This window comes from Cryptomeria japonica, chromosome 6 (genome assembly GCF_030272615.1).
Source record: "Cryptomeria japonica chromosome 6, Sugi_1.0, whole genome shotgun sequence".
Classification (NCBI taxonomy): domain Eukaryota; kingdom Viridiplantae; phylum Streptophyta; class Pinopsida; order Cupressales; family Cupressaceae; genus Cryptomeria; species Cryptomeria japonica.
Genome location: NC_081410.1, coordinates 140,669,330 through 140,688,319, shown reverse-complemented (window position 1 = coordinate 140,688,319; position 18,990 = coordinate 140,669,330).

Sequence of the window (18,990 nt, the reverse complement as noted above, 5' to 3'; positions counted from 1 at the left end):
AATTCATCAAAGCAAATAGATATTAAACTAGCTCAATCACAAAAACTAGAATTGCAATGAAAAGAAATCCTAAAAACATTCAATAGAGATATGAAGACAAGATAATCAAACCAAATGCAAACCATTACAAATGTGAATATCTCCTCCATAATTCTCCATTGTCCTTCTTTCTCCTTCAAATTGCTTTGTTTATGGATCTCACCTACAAATGCAAAGGCATAATATGAAAGCAAGATTGACAAGATGAAATGGCAGCGCAAGGATACTAGAAGAGTGATTGATTCTCTGAAAATGTGATTAGTTTCGATAATGCCATTAATTGAAGAAACTCATCCAATTTATAGACAAATCGGAGAGATGAAAAGATTAGCATGAAGAGATTTGAAAGGAAATTTCAAATCAAGAATGACAAATATGACAAATTATGACAAAATTGACACTTTCTATGCAAGATTGATTGATTGACAAATTATGACAAAATTGACAAGATTGCTATGCAAAATTGATTGATTGACAAATTATGACAAAATTGACAAGATTGCTATGCCATTCCCATGAAATTAGGGGAAATATTAGAAAAATAGGAGAAAATAGAAAATTAGGTTAGAAATGATGAATTGGAAATTAGGAAATTAGAAATTAGAAAATTAGGTAAATTAATTAATAATTTTTCATTCATGAATTAATTCACAAAAAGAGGGAGAATTAATTATCCAATTAAATAAATATTTAATTGTGACATAAAAACTTAGGATAAATAAATAAATTATTTAACCTAGAGGGAAAATGATAAACAAGATTAAATGAATAAATCATAAAACCCTAGAAGATGAATTAGAGATGCAAGGACGATAATTAGGTCTTGACAAAAGATAATTGATGTAGGGTCGATTTGATCATGATTCAGACTGACAAAGGACCAAAGTTGATAAATGATTGAGATTGGTTGACAAATTGACCAAGATTGATAAAGGGACCAACGATTGAGATTGGTTGATGAATTGACCAAGATTGGTAAAGAGACCAAATTGATAGGTGCCAATTGACGAGGAACAATGACTAATTGATTGAAATTGACATGATTGACAAGGACAAGGATCAATGATGAATCGATCACAATAATGACATGATTTGACAAGGACAAGGATCGATGACGAATCGATCACAAAATGATGAGATTGACAAGGACAAGGATCGATGACGAGATTGACAAGGACAAAGATCGACCAAAATCATGACTGAAGATTTCTATCGACAAGACCTAATTTGAAAATGAGAAAAATGAGGAATGCAGAAGAAGGACTCAATGCTCGCAAATGATGAAGACCAAGTGCACAACATAGAAGAAATGTTAATGCGACGCAAAAACCCTAAAATAAGGCAATGCGCAAATGTTAAAGTATGACTCCGCAAGTGTTGACCATTTTTAGATGTCTACACCAACAATCTCCGCCTTTGGCATTGATGGAAATAATCATGTGAAAAATGGATTCTCTGTCGGTTAAATTGAAAATATGAAACATGCTCGCCCTGAGCTGTTGACCCTATCAGCAATAAAATCTGCTTGATATCCTTCCCTTAGGATTACATACATATTTTTCACATAATATACACTCCCCCTTTGGCATCAATGCCAAAGACCAATGAAAGAATTGAAAGAATAATTATAGATTACTTTACCAAAGCTTGACCAATCTCAAAATTTCCAGGTAAGGTTTCTCTAGAAACTGTACATAGGTATCTTAGCCGATTTTGAGTTTTCCAGATATGGATACATGTCCACTCAATAAATATGCTAGTGTTTCTTTCTCAATGACTTCTACCGGTGTGGGGTTCACAAGCATATCCATACATTCCCTCTTATGTACACCAAGTGAATCCAATCTTGGACTCACCAAACCTCTAAGACTCCTTGCTCTCCAAATGATCTTGTCTCTTTCCTTTTCAAAAGAAAAAACTTGGTTCTCCAAGGTCAAAATTGGTCCATCAATGGAAGTTGTAAGTGAAGTTAGTCCATCAAAAGAATTAGCAATATTAGCAATCTTTTCATGTAATTCCTTTAACCTCCGATCTATATTTGCTGTAAGAATTTCTATATTACAATAGACCCTGTAGATGTTAGTACACTGTTTCAAAGATTTTTCAATGAGTACAAGTTTCTCTTCAACCTTCCTCTTCTTTGTCTCAATAATATGGTCAAAAGTGGCTTTCTTGGCTAGAGTAAATATTTCAAGTGCCTTCTTGTCAGAAATATATTGTAATGACTGAAAGTTTTTAGATATATTCTCTGTTAGTCCCTTAAGCTTGCCGGAAGAGCTTGCTTTGTTCTCAATCATACAATCAAGAATCAATCTATGCAAAACTGTTATTGATTGATCTATTATTCCTTTTTTTGTAGATCCCTCCTTTATTAGCTTTTTAGTAGCCATAATCATTAGCTCTGTGGGACTCATCTCTGTGATTGATTTCTTCTCAGCTTGAGAAGTGTCAATTGCCAAATTTTTTGCCTGGGAATCAACTACTGGTTCAGTCTCCTTTTCCTTATCTTCCTTATCCTCTTTAAGTGTATCTCTTTTCGTCTCCTCTATTGCACTGGTGGCTTCACCACTTGGTGCAATATCTATTACTGCCGGTGGAGTTTTATCCACAATATTATCTGTAACCTATACATTACGTATATTACCTTGCCCAGACTGTACAAATGTAGTATATGTCAGTTTAGTCCATACACTCTCATCAATTTTCGGTTTAGCTGCTGGTTCACTCAAAATTTGAACTGAATTTCCTAAAATTCCTTTCCCTTTAGATTTGTCTGGAATGGTGGGAGCAGTTGCCTTAGCAAAATCTTCTTGAGAAGTGAGAAAATATGGATTCTTTTGGAAGAATTTGGTCCAACCATTTCGGGTCTCATTTACTATCTCATTGACTCTACCCATCATTAGGCCTATTTGCTGGGTTTTGCTGCTAAAGACTATTCTATTAGCAACATCTATACATATTTTCATTTCCTCATTATTTATAGAGCCACACATATTCAAAATTTCAACTTCTTTGATTTCAATGTCCCTCCTTATTGCATCTAATCTACTTGCATCTAACTTATTGTACAATGACAAGGGAATTTCTTTCAAAATTTTTACCAAAGCCTTCTTATATATGTCTAGATGTAACAAAATTGCTTCTTCTATTTTATTTTGCTCATTATCATCTAATTTTTCATAAAAATTTGACACATTCTTCAAAATTCCATCTTTAGTTACCTCATCAATTAACTCGACACAAGTCACTTTACCAGATTCAGTTGCTTCATCACTCATTTTCTTCTTACTAGGGGTTGCAGGAGCGGATGGAGCAGGCTACCTCTTCTGAGTAGGTTTTTTTGCTAGAGGTGTGGGTGCAGTTGTTAACTTTCTAATTATCTTCCTCTTTGGTTCCACCTTCTTCTCCTCTACAGGAGGCTTGTCAGATTTCTTCCTCTATACCCTTCTAAATGAAAGAGGTTGATTATCCTCTGGATCATAGTCAGAAGTGATAGAAGAAATGAAAGTTTTAGGCCTCTTCACCTCAGGAGCACTAACCGCTGCTGGTTGATCTATCGATTTAGATCCAGAACTTAGTTCTATATCTATCCTGGGAATTATATCTTGAACAAATGCAAACATTTTTTCTATCTTCTTCTCTCTTCTTTTCTTGTTGAAACTAGTTTTAGTTTCAAAAGCCTTCTCCTCTGCAGTGCCAAAGTGTTTAGCCTTATCATACAAAGGAGAATCAATCAACATTTTAGCATATAACTCCAAAATGACATCATCTAATTCATAACCTAATTCAGTGACCCATATAGTTCTAGGTTTCATTGCTTCCATCAGTGCTCATCTATTTTTACCATAAAGAAAATGTCAGTAGAGTATTGCTCCACAATGTGTTTGGAAATTCTCTCCCTTAGTCTCATGTTTTCCTAAAAAGTTTTGAAGTAGCCCCAAATCTTCTCATCCTTTTTACTACCAAGACTAGTGATTGCTTCTTTGATCTACATACCTACTGATATGTCATGAGTCCAACGCTTCTTTCCCAAACTCGGTAGCTCATTCATGAAGTATAACATTAAATAGATGATAAGATTGCTGAACTGGAAGGTTCCTTTCTTAACCCCTTTAATCTTGCCAAGATTAATCATTAACTCACTCCTCAACCATTCACACAAGTCATATTTTTCATTATACTTTATCATCTGATATGCAACATGGATGCAGGAACTGGTAACATAGTTCAATCGACTTGATTGAGTTACCTTGTAGCTGATGATCATGCTGGCAAATTTTACATCATTCTCTTTGATGGTGGTGACTGTCATAGATATTTTATCACGGGTTGCACCGGTGAGCTTCTCAACTGCACTGTTGGAGATCTTCTTCCTTGGTTCCTGTCCAACTTTGGGTAAGCCGGTGACCACCTGCATAACTTCTTTGATGATCATGTGGGGCCGGTCCAACCAGAAAAATTCATTATGGACACTACTTAGAACATATCTGATCATATCATCCTTGAATTCTGGAATATACAGGATTCCAGTTAACCCTATATCCTCAATGATTTGATATATTGGTTTGATTCTGTTTCAGAGCTACCTAGTTTCATAGATTGATACATGTAGAAGTTGAGAAAGCCAACTTCACAGACCCCAAAGATCACCTGCATGCAAATAACCTGTCACAGAAAGAAGAGATGGAGACAAACAAGCAAGGGTGCTCTGAAAGCTGAAAAAATGTATTCATCCAAGAGAGAGATAAATTACAATGATGAATCCTTATAAAAGGATATTGTGCAACCCTAAAAGAAACCCTAATAGGTAGACATTTAATAATTAATATAATTATTAAATGTCACAAATGCAAACTAAAGTGAAATCGTAAGAGAGGAATAAAGGTAATTTAATCAACATGATTAAATTAAAACCTTTACTCTAACACCCCCCCTTAAGATGAGCAAAAGTGCAGTTACAAACATGTGCAAGAAAGCAAAGGTAACTACAATGCAAGAAAACTTGGGTCCCGGCAACAAGGCCTGATCAGGTACCCAATTACAACCAAATCTCTGTAAAGTGGAGAAATAGAGAAAACCTCATGGGAAAAACTCTACTCCAAAAAGAGATGAAAGAAATAAATGCACTAATAACAGAAGGATAGGAGGTGGATAACATGATACCCCCCATAGACAACTTCTATCATATAAGTACATATACAATGGTCTCCATAGGAGAAAAAGAAAGAGACTAGAAGCCCCCCCCACAATGAAGAAACTCCTGTCGCACATATGGATGCCTGAGGTAGAATCCAGAAAGAGATCCTGAAGCGGCATATAATATTCCTCCCCTTGGGAAGAAATGGATCCAAAGAACGAAGATGAAGAAACCCTGTGAAGAGAGAAGAATCAATCTGTCTCAAGATGTGTGCCATAATAGGATGCTGAAGAATCCCTCTGTCTGAAATGAAACAAAAGATGTCAAATCCAAACTGAACTGAAGACTCAAAAACTGCAACCTCTGAATGCACAGATGATGGTGGGCTAACAGCTGGAATATGGCTATCAACAAAGAGGAGTTGAAAATCCTCAAAGTAATCCTCCAAGTCTGCAATATAGGACTCTACAAACAAAGACGAAATGCCTGCAAGATAAGAATCCCAAGTAGCCATGTCTGAAAGATGTATGATGTCCTGCTTAGCTGAATCAATAGGAGCCAAAGAAGAGGCAATATCAAACTGATCAGGAACAAAAGGAGATGATGTTGATACATGTATAATCTCAGTCTGAAGAGTAGGAATTGTGAGACAATCCTCTGATTCATCGGAATATGTAAGAGTGTCTAAATATTGAAGTTCCTTGAAAGTATCATGATCAAAAGGTGTGTTATCTCTCCAACCAATGGGTACAAGACAATCTGAAGTAGGATCCTTTGGGAATGGAGAAAGACTGGGGTCTCCATAGATCTCCCAAAGACGTGTCCAAAGTGAGTGAGGACAATCAATGCCCGATATAGCCCACACAGTGTCAGAATCAACACTAGACAAAATAACTCCTACTATGTGATTTCTAATGATATCCCAAGCTAGTGTTCCCTCTAAAGTTGCTGGTTCAGGTATGAGATCATACAAATAAGGCAAAATATTAAGCCACCTACAGTGTGTAAGTATGCCCGTTGCCCATGACTCATAATTACCCCGTTCTAGAAATACAACTGAAGGGTGAGTAGAAAAACCCATGATAACTCTTCAAATTAACAAATCTGAGACTAAATGACTTTAATACTGATAAAGCAGATCAAATAAAGCCATCCCATGCAAACAAATCATTTCCAAGTCTGAAACGTCCAAGTAAGTGACAGATGTGTGAAAACACAAAGTACTGAATAAAATGTACCTGGTGTAGATTCTAGAAAAATAAATAACAGATCTGGAAAGAGCACAGAAACCCCTTTCCAACGCCTATTCGTTTGCGAAAAACGGAGTCCGTATGCAAAAGATATGGCTCCTGGAGTGCAAAAAACTTGTTCTGACTTTGACTGGCAAAAGACACTGCAAAACGGCAAAATCAGAGAAAAAGATCTGCATCAATTAGATCGGGCTCGGAACCAGCTTTCCAACGCCTATTTCCATTCGAAAATCCGAGCTAAAATGCCCGAGTTATGCCCGATTTTGTAAAAACAGCTCCAAAAAAAAACAAATGGCCCTGCAAGCCCTCAGGGGCTTAAAAAAAAATGGCCCCTGGTCCGCTGGGCGACCAAGGGCTGGCGCAGGGGTGAGGTGGCGCTGTGGCGGCGGCGGCGGATTGGTGGCGCGCGGGCGGAGCGCGAGCGGCACGCGGGCTGTGGGCGAGCGACTGGCGGCGCGTAGGCGGCGGGTGGTCGCAGGGCGGCGCGACGGTGGCCGGGTGGTGGCCGCCGGGCTGCGCACCAGCTGCGCCTGCCGTTAAATTGGCTGCGCTCGGCGGTGCTTTAAAAAACGCGATTTTGAATTGTTTTTTTGAATTTTTTTTTGAACTTTCGCCTCGGTCTGCGTGCCCTAGGGCCGTACGGCCTTGGGGCAAAAATTTTTTGCCTTCTGGAGCAACTGTGTCCAAATCGGATGAATTTTATATGGAAATAGGGGTTTTTGGGCGCTACGAGCTCAACGGTGAGGTCCGTTTGGGCTCAAAGTGCACCGAAAAAAAAAATACCCCCTATTCCAAAATAAAAAACAGAAGACAAACACAGATCTGATGCAACCAAAACCTGAAAGTCAGATCTAACCCTCGTAGCTCCAAATTCTTCAGAACACGAACAAGAAGCAGCAGGTCTGGAGCTCTGATACCATGTAGAAGTTGAGAAAGCCAACTTCACAAACCCCGAAGATCACCTGCAAACTAAAGTGAAATCTTAAGAGAGGAATAAAGGTAATTTAATCAACATGATTAAATTAAAACCTTTACTCCGTATGCAAAAGATATGGCTCCTGGAGTGCAAAAAACTTGTTCTGACTTTGACTGGCAAAAAACACTGCAAAACGGCAAAATCAGAGAAAAAGATCTCCATCAATTAGATCGGGCTCTGATACCATGTAGAAGTTGAGAAAGCCAACTTCACAGACCCCAAAGATCACCTGCATGCAAATAACCTGTCACAGAAAGAAGAGATGGAGACAAACAAGCAAGGGTGCTCTGAAAGCTGAAAAAATGTATTCATCCAAGAGAGAGATAAATTACAATGATGAATCCTTATAAAAGGATATTGTGCAACCCTAAAAGAAACCCTAATAGGTAGACATTTAATAATTAATATAATTATTAAATGTCACAAATGCAAACTAAAGTGAAATCGTAAGAGAGGAATAAAGGTAATTTAATCAACATGATTAAATTAAAACCTTTACTCTAACAATACATTCCCTTGATTTCCTCAGTGCCTAAATCCTCCAATATCCAGTGAATATAGGCCCTGACATCTTCTATATAGACCATGCCATTAGAAACTCTCAAAAATGTGCTAATAGAGTCTTCCTTCATAGAAATTTGGGGAACTTCCTTGAAAACATGCCTAAGCCTATCCTTGACCTCAACAATAGTGGGATTCACAATGAAAGTAGGAGCAAATGATGATCCATATGCTATTTAAAAGAAATACCTAGAAAATAGTCGCTAGTTGAAGGGTTTTGATTGCTTCTCAGATGACTGCTGGAAATCCATCAGAATTCCTTTGCTTTGCTTTGGTTTTCTCAAGTGCTGGGTGAGTGAAAATGAGTCCATTTTCTTTTTTTATCAATGAGTAAACCCTAATTCATCACTGTCATAAATGCTTAGCAATGTACCCCACTGGATGTCAGTTTTACAATTTTATGCCGGATAAACCTCCATTAATACCTTTCTCCAGATCTCTTCTGGGGACTATGCAAGATTTATAGTGAATTTGCTAACCCCTAAGGCATATGCCTCAGTTACCAGATGAATTTCCTATCGGTGCAGGAATGCTCTATTCTACCAGTGGAGTTACAGGTGTAGTTACCGGTGTAGTTACATCTCCACTTGGTTCTTCAGATTTTCTAACCCATCTCTTGGTGTGATCTTGCTATATTTCTTCTACCTTTTTCTTTCCTTTCTCATTTGTTTTATCATTGTTAACAGGTGTAGTCTTACTTCTACAGTAGTTAGAAATATGACCTATTTTGTTGCATGCATAACATGTAACATTGTTCTTTTCATTTGCTTTGACATATCCAGTGTCATTCCTTGACCTACATTGATTAGCCAAATGACCAAACTTTCCACATGCATGACATTTAACATTCATTCTACAATCTTTTGACTTATGACCATATTTCTTGCAATTTGTACATTTACCGGGAACTGAATTGTAGTTTTGATTTGTCCTATTTCTACATTGTCTAGCCATATGCCCAAATTTATTACAAAGAAAACATCTGCCATTGAATTTGTAAGCATTAGATTGCCTTACCGGTTTCCTCTGGTCTAATGAGCTTTGCATACCGGTTGTTTGATCTTCATTTACAGTACCAGAGCTTTCACCTTGTATAAATCCAAGTCCTCTAGAATCTTCACTCTGCCTTTATCTTTTCAATAAATCATTCAACTGTGCAGCTCTAATCTTGAATTTTTCTTTATACTCACTTGCAGTAGTCAGATCATCTCTCAGAGGTTTTTTTTTTTCAAGCTCTTGTTCATTATTCCAGGAGTGTACCAAATCAGTTCTCAACAGATTATTCTCATGAGTCAATCTGCTACATTCATCAAATTTGTTCTTTAGAGATATAACAAGATTTTATTCCTTCTTCTTTTTGTCCTAAATATCTTTTGATAACCTCATAGTTAGGTCTTGCATTTCATTCTTCATGAGCATGTTAGCTTGACTCAACTTCTGACATTGTTCCTTAAGTGCATTTTTCTCTTCATCATCCTGGTTTTGCAAAAGTTCCTTTCTCTTAGCTTGAGATGATGATAACCTTTCTTGTAGAATAAGAATGAATTCATTAGAAAAATTCAGTTCATCTTGTATTTTCAAGTTCTTCATTCTTTTAGCATCATAATCCTCAAGTGCCATCTCAAGTTGCTTCTCCATAGCCATGTTCAATGATTTTGGTTTCAGGATCTTCCTCAAGCTATTAAACTTCCTCTGAGGTATCAAGATCTGATACCAATTGTTGGAATACAATAAACCCAAGAACACTGAGAGGGGGGGGGGTGAATGAGTATTCTATCAGTAACACAAGATTTTAACCTTTTAACCTTTTATAACATACACATATAAACCAGTAAATGAAAAAACATATAACATGAAGTAAATAAACCAGCCACATGAATGAACACTATAACACACTGAATTTATATGTGGAAAACCTCAAAGAGGAAAACCATGGTGGGATTTGTGACCCACAATATCAATTCACTAGCCATATGAAAGATATTACATAGCATGGGGGCCTGCACATGTAGGAAGGCACACTGCCTAGAGCACATTGCTCAACACAAAAGAGTCTCACTGACTACAAGCTTCTGCTGAAATAAAACTGTACTGGTGAACTCACAAAATGCATCTGCAATGCCAAAAAGAGTTCCGGTTAAAGCTTTGTTTTGTACCGGTTCATAAACTCTGAATCCTTCTACCGGTATCTCCTTTCCTCCAAGAATTATTTACAAACCATCTACTGATCATAGCATGATATTACATTTGCATACAAATGACCTACATACATATCCTTCACATTACACAGTTCTTCTTTCCTTTTCATATACATTATCCTATATCAAAATGACCAAATAGATTGACTTATATACCCTTACAAACAATATGCCTTATGTCGGCTTACAATACAAAAGATATTCAATGTCAACCCTTATGCAATAATTACAAAATGATTTTATAAATAAAACTTATCGGATCCCAAAATGTGTTGGCATTTTTGATGATTATGTTGTGATTGTCATTGATGGACACACACTTGCATTGAGATCACTTTTGTATGAATAAGTTAAAGCTCAACTGGTATTTGTTCCAACCGGTATGATGCATTATAGTCCTTAGACTATTGGTGTTTTGCAGAAAGTGTTTACCGATTTGAAGTGGTATGTTGACCCCAAGCGGTCCGAGGATCTCAAGCAGTATGAAGGATCAAAGTGGCATAACACATATTTCCCAGTCTTCATTTCTGTCAAATCAGCAACTGGTATATTGTATGAATCGGTAATACTCTGTGATGAGTTACCATCCACCGATTGTTTGATGGTGCTGACACTTTAATGGTGCTTTTCATGTCGTGTTACAGAATATGTCTAGATGCATTGAACCTAGGAAATTGTATTGTAATCCTATTGGACCGACATGAAATCAGATTCCTTTATAAGGATATTGTATATGGTGAAAATGGATAGCAATAAACAACAATATTGAAAGACTAAAATGGATTCAACCACCAAACCCTAGCCTAACAATGAACAAAGATCCACCATAACATATGAAGATAACCTAAGACAATGCAAAATAACTCAATAAATCACAAAGATTATACCATCACATGTCCACTAGGGTTTTTGATCTCCATTCTTCCTATCTCCATTGATCTTGTTTGATATGCTTGCTCTCAGATTTTTGTATGCACAAGAGCTCAACAAAGAACGGAATGTGGTTGCAAGTAGGATCGTAGTGTAGCCAAGTCCTCCAAAATTAGTCATTAGGGTCCTTGGTAATGAAGAAAGCATCTCCTTAAATAGAAGACACAATAGAAAATGGAGGGTTAAGATTGAGAGGTGTAAAAAGAGAGGTCGGCTAGGATTAGAGGGTAGGTATAAGAAATACCAAAATAATGAAAGGGGTAGGTAGTGTAGGAAATAAGAGATGAATGACATGTGTCATGTGTAGAAAAGGTTAATGAATTAATTAAATAAATAAAGATTTATTTAATTAATAGAAGAAGTAGGGTAATTAAATAAATAAAATATTTATTTAATTTAGGAAAGGGATAATTTAAATAAATAACTGTATTTATTTAAATGAGAAATAAGGCTAGAAGAGGATAAATGAATTAATTAAATAAATAAAGATTTATTTAATTAATAGAAGAATTAAGCTAAAGTAATTAAATAAATAAAATATTTATTTAATTAGACATGACAATTTTAGGTGTCTACATTTTGCCCCTCTTTGAGACAATGCGGCTTGTCGCGTTGTTTCAAAGAAGATAAGCTGAACTGATACAGAGTTGCCCCAGGATGGGAATGATATGCCCCCTCGAGAGATTGGATGAAAAAGTCTGGAAAGATTGCAGACAATCTCGCGATAAGAAAGATGGGAAAGAATGGGCTGATTGGATAATGTGACAAAATCACAGGATGAAGAATACTGACTCGGGAAAATGAGGGCGAGGGCTAGGGTAGGCTATAAGATAAACCACGGGCAAAAGACATCCTCATTGTCATCCACACCCATAGAAGAGCACAGTGCAGAGCGAGAAAAGAGCAGCAGCAGTCAGCAGCGATGGCATTCGTTCATAGATTCGATCGTGTCCGCCGATTCCAGCGACCAGCCGATGCAGGAGAGCCGGTAAGTACCCGAAAACCTCCTCGTACTTTCACGCATTTCAAGTTTTGTCATTAATGCATGTTTAGGAGCAATAAATGCGCTAGAAATAGGGTAGTTTAAAAGTGCAAAAACGCGCAACCGCGTCTGTGTCAGCTCCAGGCGCGTCTGTGTCCAACAGGCGCGTCTGTGTCGGGTCCAGGCGCGTCTGTGCCTGGAACCACGTTTGTGTTGAATGCGGACGCGTTTGTGAAATGTAGTAGCGTCTGTGATTTTGAACAGCGTTTATGTCATGCAGGGACGTCTGTGATCCCTGGTCGCGTTTATGTCGGGCATAGGCACGTTTGTGTTTAGAAAGCGCGTCTGTGTTGCAGAGGCGCGTTTGTGCAGTCTATAAGCGCGTTTATGAGTTAAAAGCGCGTGTGTGTTGAAAAAGTGCGTTTATGTGTTTAAATGCATGGTTTTAGTCCTTTAGGTCAAATCGGCAGTTCTGTGATGAACATACGCTGTCGATTGGATAAGCTGCTGAGAGGATACACTCAAGCAGGTCCTCTAGGAATACTAGGATAGATCAAGGCACTTTGTGATGAACAGGGAGTACCAGGATAAGCAGCACTTTGTGATGAACAGGGAGTGCGAATGTGAGTGACACTTTGTGATGAACAGGGAATGTCACACACGTAGTACTTTGTGATGAACAGTGAGCACTACTAGGATAAATAGCAACACTTTGTGATGAACAGTGAGTGTCACTAGGGTAGATAGCCATATGCATTTGGGTAGCGAGTAGCATTTTGTGATAAACAGTGAATGCCACAATAACTGACAAGATTGATTTGCTTGACTGCAGGAGTATTTGCCGATGTTGGAGTCACGGGAGAGATTCCCATCGACTCAGAGACTGCGTCCAGAGTTGTCCATCCAGGACATGATTTCCATTGAGGAGATGGGTCTCACATATATGCTCTATGTGCCTGAGTTTCGGGCAAACATGGGGTTGCTGACTGCATTGGCCGAGAGATGGCACTCAGAGACATGCACGTTTCACCTGCCGATGGGTGAGATGACAGTGACACTAGAGGATGTCTACAGGATACTGCATATCCCCATTGATGGAGAGTTGATCCCCTACGACCGTGACGGTGACAGGGAGGCCTTGAGACGGGTTTTTCAGGATCCTGAGTTGGAGATGAGAGCAGGGCATGTAGCCTGGGACACCCTGACTGCCACAGGATTGGCATTGCCGGCAGTTATTGGGGGAGTTATCAGTGGATACCTGTGTCCAGACAGGGCCACACGAGGATTGGCAGTGGGCTGGGGAGGGGCCTTGGAGACGCTGATGGCAGAGCACACTAGGTATGCATGGGGGCCATGTGTCCTAGCACATTTGTACTATGAGCTGCATCAGTTTGTATACCACGGATCAGTGGGGCTGGGCTGCGGTGTGACTCTATTGCAGGTGTGGGCCTATGAGCACCTTCCAGTGACGAGGCCGATTCATTTCAGAGGCAGAGGACAGGGACAGAGTTTTGTTCATTTGTATGCCATGATCACATCCCAGCCTCGGATTGGGAGATTGGAGCACTGGAGGAGAGTCATTGATGACATTGATATGGTGATCTGGAGGCCGTACCTAGGGTGCGAGGAGTGGGGTGATGATGCACTGGAGCTACCCTACACCTTCCGGAGCAGGTACCTGATTGGGCGGACGCCCTATATATTAGAGAGACAGCTGGTGGATAGGGTATGCAGGCAGTATGGCCGGATTCAGAGGATGCCCCGAGGCTCGGGTATGTATGCCCGTACTGTTAGAGATCAGGTGCAGTTTGGCCCACTGCTATCTTATGATCAGGCAGTGATGCAGCTAGCGGAGATGATGCCGATGCCATGGGACATGTGGCCAGAGGTAGATGATGCAGGGATGGACGCAGAGTACTCTGCGTACTGGGCAGAGCATCCATTTCCGAGGTTGACAGATCCGGCAGAGCCAGTGGATGGAGAGGGTGGAGGAGATGATGATGAGGGAGGAGGGGATGCAGGTAGGGGCCGGCGGAGGCGGAGGGGAGTGGTGGGAGAGAGACGGGTAGCACCTCGGAGGGAGGGAGGTCAGGAGAGAGCAGCTCCAGTGGTGAGAGGACGGGGTGGACTGCCCCTACAGGTGCCAGCAGCACAGGGTCCCCGAGAGGGACAGAGACAGGTACAGCCAGAGGGACAGAGACAGGTACAGGGACAGGTGCAGGCAGAGGCACAGGGACAGGCACCTGTAGAGGAGGAGCCACAGGCAGGGGCGGAGAGCGGAGACTCCGAGGAGGATGAGGTGGTGAGGTTGCGGGAGATCTGCCAGGGCCAGGCAGATGAGATTGAGGATTTGGTTCGAGAGAGGAACCACCTCAGGATCAGGGTCCGCGATACAGAGCGGGAGAGGGATCAGGCCATCCAGAGATATACCGAGGCCGAGACAGCTCTGAGGGCAGGTAGGCGGGCAGCAGAGGATGCAGGGGCAGGCTACGCCTATGTTTTGCGAGCGGGAGAGGAGATCGCCTACTGGAGGGATCTATATTATGCAGCCGTGCCAGCAGAGCAGCGGGCTAGGAGCTTCCAGAGGTCGTCGCGCACAGCGACGGCTACGGGAGGGAGCCGCAGGAGACAGGCATCCAGCGGTGGGGTTATGGGGCCTCCACCACCACCAGAGGGACAGGGGGATCCAGGGGCAGGGCCATCTACAGCTCAGACTCCGTCGAGGCGAGGTGGCTCCGAGGGAGGGAGTTCCTCATAGCTATAGTGGGCTCCCATTGTATCAGTAGATGTATCATTGTTGTATTGTAGACACCTGCGGGTGATTCTTTTGTAGCCATATGATTCTTTTGACATCATTGTATTATGACACATTTGATTGATTATATATATGAGATGATTCATCTTTTGCGGCAGCTATATGCATGTGTACCTTATGTGATGAGATGTTCTTATGTGATGCATGTTTTATGATATGGATGCTTATATGATGCAAGGCCATATATTTTTGTTCTTTTATGTTGTATATGTGATGCATGATGCGAATGAAAATGTATGTGATGCAAATGATTATTTATATAATGAAAATGTGAGATGTGCTAACATGTGTTGTATGCAGGATGTGATGCCATTATAATATCTATATGTATGAAATGCTTATATGTGGTGATGCAGGTGCAACTATATGAAATGCACATGTTTTTGGTGTGTCATTATACTCAGTCATGTGATAGCGGGCTACGCGGACTCGAGAAGGACAATGGAAGTCAATCAAGAAAGGGGGATGGAAGACAGAAGATATGAACGTGAAAGAGCTTCTTGTGCGTTATCATCATTGAGCTTTATTATGGCAGAATAGGTTATGACAATCGAGGCATATGTTCGGCCCAGAAAGTCATTGTACCTGTTTGCATGGAGATAAGACAGTCACAAACAAGGAATGCCCCAGTTCACACTAGACTCACAGTGTCCTCATATCCTTGGACAAGTCATAGTATTACTAAAAGACAATCCACAGACAGCAAATGCAAATAAGTGACGATACCCCATCCTCGCCTTTCTAGTCAAAGACATCCTGGAGATAGAATCTCTAGTCAAAGACATCCCGGAAAAGCTAAAAGACATGTCACCAAAAAGATAAAACCAAAAGAAAACCAAGACTCGACACCCACATCCACTGTAGTCTTCAAGTTTGTGTCTCTTGTCACTTGTTTAAGTCAAATTTTGATTGTGGTCACAATGTTCACTTTCACAAAAAGGATAGATAGCACTGAACCATATGTTGTCTGAGTCTGTTAAAAGATTTGATTTTGTTGAAGCCCATTGTTGCTGCTGTGTCTCCTTGGAAACTGACTAAATCCATGAAACTGATACCTTATTGTGGAGAAGATGGAACTTTATTGCGGATCTGCGATGCAAAATGTTGCTTTATTGCGAATTGTGCGCGGATAGACTGAAGAGAGCTGAAAGAAACTGTACTCCTCGAAACATGTGATGTTCTCAGTTCCACACCCATTACTAGACGCAGGAATTGGCCGTAGTCACAGATAGGATCTGATTTATTATGAATGGCTAACCAATCTCGGGTAGATCAATAACAAGCCATGATGGGAATGGGTAAGTTTATTGTGAGTGAATTGGTCGTGATTGTGTGCAAAGTGAAAGAATGAAAGGGAATCCTGAAAGAGGGAGGAGCAAAGTCCCTACGCATGGCGCTGGTGACCCAGTTTTCACCATGGTACTTGCCCAGGGCGCCACCGAAGTGGTTTTCACCGTTGGACGAAATTATTTCTCTTTACTTTCTTGGATTTTGCAATTTTTTTGTTGTCACAAGGCGCCTGTTTGCCAGGTTTTCACCAAGTAACAATTTTTTTTGTTTTTATAATTTTTTTTTTTGTATTTTTGAATTTTTTTGATTTTTTTTGTATTTTTGCATTAGGATACTTAAAAAGAGCTTATGTGTAGAACCTGCGAAGGTGCATGCTATTGATAGGGTCCTCCAAAGATTCACCTTCTGTAGTTGAGAGCTGATATGCCCCAGATCCATATGCTGCTGTGATGATGTAAGGACCAAGCCAGTTGGGTTCAAATTTGCCCTTCTTTTCTCTATCTTGCTGATTCTTGGGGTTCTCTCTGAGGACTAAGTCACCTACCTCAAATGTGCGAGGCTTGACCTTGTGATTGTAACTGCGACTCATTCGTTGTTGGTAAGCCTTGAGATGATTAAAAGCAGTGTGTCGTCGTTCCTCCAACAGTTCTAGTTCTTGTAAGCGAGAGACCCTGTAGTCTTCATCGTTGATTATGTTTCTCAAGGAGACCCGTAAAGAAGGTAACTCGACCTCAATAGGCAAGATGGCTTCAGCACCATAGACAAGTGAGTAAGGTGTAGCTCCTGTAGGTGTGCGGACACTGGTACGATATGCCCAAAGTGCGGGATTGAGTTGGACATGCCAGTTACGGCCAGCGTCGTCGACTGTCTTTTTAAGTATTTTGAGGATTGTTTTGTTAGACGCCTCAGCTTGGCCATTACCTTGGGGGTAATATGGTGTGGAGAAACGATGAGAGATATGGAATCGCTCACAGAGTTCATGAACATCCTGATTCTTGAAAGGACGCCCGTTGTCGGTAATAATGGAAGTAGGAATCCCGTATCGGCAAATGATGTAGTTCAGGATGAAAGTAGCGATTTGTTTCCCAGTAACTTGTGTGAGAGGCACGGCTTCAATCCACTTTGTGAAATACTCTGTGGCTGTGATAATGAATTTATGTCCGTTGGAAGAAGGAGGGTGAATCTTGCCTATGAGATCGAGTCCCCACTGACAAAAGGGCCAAGGAGATGCAAGTGGCTGTAGTTCTTGTGCTGGTGCGTGTATGAGGTCTCCATGAATTTGACACTGCTTACACTTCTTGACAAACTGATATGCATCTTTTTCCATAGTAGGCCAGTAGTATCCAGTCCTGATGAGTTTCTTGGCCAAGGTAGGACCACTAGTATGCGGACCACATATCCCTTCGTGCACTTCTCGTAACGCAATCTGAGCTTCGTCACTCTCTAAACATCTAAGGAGGGTGCCATCTAGACCTCGCCGGTATAGGATATCAGCTAGGATAACGTATCGGGAGGATTGGCGGATGAAAGTGCGGCGTTGGTTGTTCGATAAATCGGGAGGTAAGATGTTGTCGCGAAGGTATGTGAATATGGAACCATATAACTGGGATTCAGGACCAACAACACATATCATTTCTGTGAGAGTGATCTCATATGACGGAATCAGCAGGTTGTCAACCAGGAACTCATAATAGGTCTCATTTTGTGGTAGGTCAATGAGTGAAGCAATTGTAGCCATGGCATCAGCAGCGCGATTCTGTTCTCTTGGTATCTGCTCAAACTCTATCTTTGCAAAGTGTTGTTTCAGATCATCTACCAGTTGTTTGTAAGGCATTAGCTTTTCATCTTTTGTTTGATAATCATCAGTTGCTTGACGGATGACAAGTTGAGAATCGCCAAAAACACGAAGTTCCTGGATCTTCCACTGAACTGCAATTCTTAACCCCGTTGTTAATGCCTCGTATTCCGCTATATTGTTGGTGCAAGGAAATGATAAGCGGTATGACTTTGGTATAGAATCGCCTTGGGGAGTTATAAAGAGTATACCCGCTCCTGCCCCGTGCTGTGTGTATGAGCCATCAAAGTATAGTTGCCATGGCTTTGCAGGTGATATTGTTAGAATGGACTCATCTGGAAATTCTGACTGTAGAGGAACATCATCTATCATGGGAGCATCTGCCAGTTGATCTGCAATGGCTTGTCCTTTGATTGCTTTTCTGTCCACGTATTCTATGTCGAATTCACTCAAAATCATTACCCACTTGGCCAGTCGCCCAGTAAGTGTAGCTTTGTTGAGCAGATATTTTAGTGGATCAATTCTGGCAATCAACTTGGTCTTGTGAGTGAGCATATAATGTCGTAATTTTTGTGAAGCGAAGACCACAGCGAGACATGCACGCTCAATTGGTGTGTAGTTGAGCTCATATCCCACCAATGTGCGACTGATATAGTAGACTGCTTTTTCCTTGCCGTCAGGTATTTGCTGTGCTAGTAGTGCCCCCAGTGCTGTTGGAGTAGCTGATATGTAAAGTAGCAATGGTTGATTCGGAATTGGTGGCATCAAAACTGGCGGGTTCAAAAGATAGTCTTTAAGTGCCTGAAAAGCCTGTTGACAGTTCTCGTCCCATTTGAACTTAATGTTTTTGTGTAGCAGGTGCTGGAAAGGATTACACTTATCTGCAAGTTGTGCTATGAATCTTCGTATGGACTGGAGTCTCCCTTGTAAAGACCGAAGTTGACTGATATTCTTGGGTGGCGGCATGTCCAAGATAGCCTTGACTTTTGCTGGATCCGCTTCTATTCCTCTTTTAGA